Here is a 2,027-nt window from a genome sequence, read left to right as displayed (position 1 = left end):
TATACGTTCTGAACTCATGTATTTTAAAGAACTTAAAAGGAACAAATAGACTTTTATATTATTTTCCAGATATTTAGTATTTCTGTTGCTCTTCTTTCATTCTTAAATTCCAAGTTTCCTTCTGGTATCATATAACTTCAGCCTTTTTTTTTCGAGCAGGTTTACTGGCTCTAAGTTCTCTCAGTTTTCTTTCATCCGAGGATGTCTTTCTTTTTTCTTCATTCACAGAAGGTATTTTTTTCTGGGTATAGAATTCTGTGTTGGGACATACATTTTTTTCAGCATTTTAAAGTTATATACTTTATTTCTAGGTTTTCGGTGAGAAATCCATAGTCTTCAAATTGTTTTCCCCTACAGGTAATATGTCACTTTTATTTGAGTATTTTCAAAATTCTTTTCTTTGTTTCTTAATGTTTAAATGTAAAGTATCCAAGCAAATTTACTTTGATTTTGTTCTGATTTGTATGTGTTGAGTTTACTGAATCTTTAAATTTAGATCCTTCACCAAGTTTGAGATATTTTCAATAATTAATTTTTCAAAAAATTCTTTGTACACCAATTTCTCTCTCTTTTTAGTCTGGGACATTAGTGATATAATGTCAGAGTTTCTTAGATTTATTTATTTACTAATTTTTTATTTCTGTTCTTTAGATCAGATCATTTCTTTTGACCTACCTTTACCTTCACAGACTTTCTTCTGTCATTTCCATTTGTTGTTGTTATTATCATCATTAATTATTATTATCGTTATTATTATTTTAGAAATTATACTTTTTAGTGCAAAATTTTTCATTTGGTTCATTTTTATTTATCTACTAAGAGCTTCTGTTTTTCTAATTATTTCAAATTTCTCACCTTTACTTCATGAAGCATAGATTTTATAGTGCTTTAAAATTTATCTAATTGTTATGAAACTGAATTGTGTTCCTCTAAAATTTGTATGTCAAAACCCTAACTACAAATATGAGTTTATTTGGAAATAGGATCTTTAGGGAGGTTATAAATGGTACATGAGGTTATGAGGGTGTGGTCTTAATCTGATAGAACTAGTGTCCAGATAATAATGGGAAGAAACACCAGATATCTCTGTCATTTTGCACGTATACAGAAGGTCATATTTAGGACACAGTGAGAAGACGGCCACCTATAAGCCAGGAAAAGAGGCCTAGGCACCAGCATTGACAGTACTTTGATCTTGGACTTGTGGCCTTCAGAACTATGAGAAAATAAACCTCTGTTACTTAAGCAACCCATGTTGTTATGGCAGCCCCAGCAGATCAACATACTGATAATTCTCCACTTGCATTATCTTAGGATTAGTATCTGTTTGACTTTTCTCCTGATAATTGGTCAAATGTCTCTGGTTCTTTGTGTGTCAAAAAGTTTTGTAATGTATTCTGAACATTTTGAATATTATGTTGTGTGGGCTCTGAAACCTTTTAAAAAGCTCTGGAGAATGTCATCATTGAATAGCATCTTAAGAATTTCAAGGGTTAATATATTTAGGTTTAATGATTATATTGAAAAGAGGCATCTAGGAAACTTGTCTTAATGTTGAGTTCGCATAATAAGAGCAAAACTTTGACTCATATTGTATAATTTTACTTGATGTGGCTAAGTACAGTTAAATATTTTAGGAAACAAAGACTCCTCCCTCTATCCAAGTCTATCTTTTTTTGCATTATTGGCATCTGGACCAAAAGAAGTATTGGTGATTTTAGATAAATCCACTCTATAATAATTTAGCAAAATCAGTTGTCATGACTAATAAGTTAGTGCTTTTTATATGTTTTCTCTAACGCATAAGTAGAATTAAATATTCATATACAATTTAGAAACTTGTTTCTATAAATAACTTGTTTTTATAAATAACTCGTTTGTGCTTTTTTGAAGTATGTTTATTTCCGTCACATACAGAACAATATTTATGATATGTAACATTTTTGATATATAATAAAAAATATTTAAAAATCATATAGCAGTCTATGGCCATGCCACCCTGAATGTGCCCAAGCTTGTCTGATCTC

This window comes from Pteropus vampyrus, unplaced genomic scaffold, assembly GCF_000151845.1.
Source record: "Pteropus vampyrus isolate Shadow unplaced genomic scaffold, Pvam_2.0 Scaffold84, whole genome shotgun sequence".
In the NCBI taxonomy this organism is placed as follows: domain Eukaryota; kingdom Metazoa; phylum Chordata; class Mammalia; order Chiroptera; family Pteropodidae; genus Pteropus; species Pteropus vampyrus.
This window is presented reverse-complemented; position numbering follows the sequence as displayed.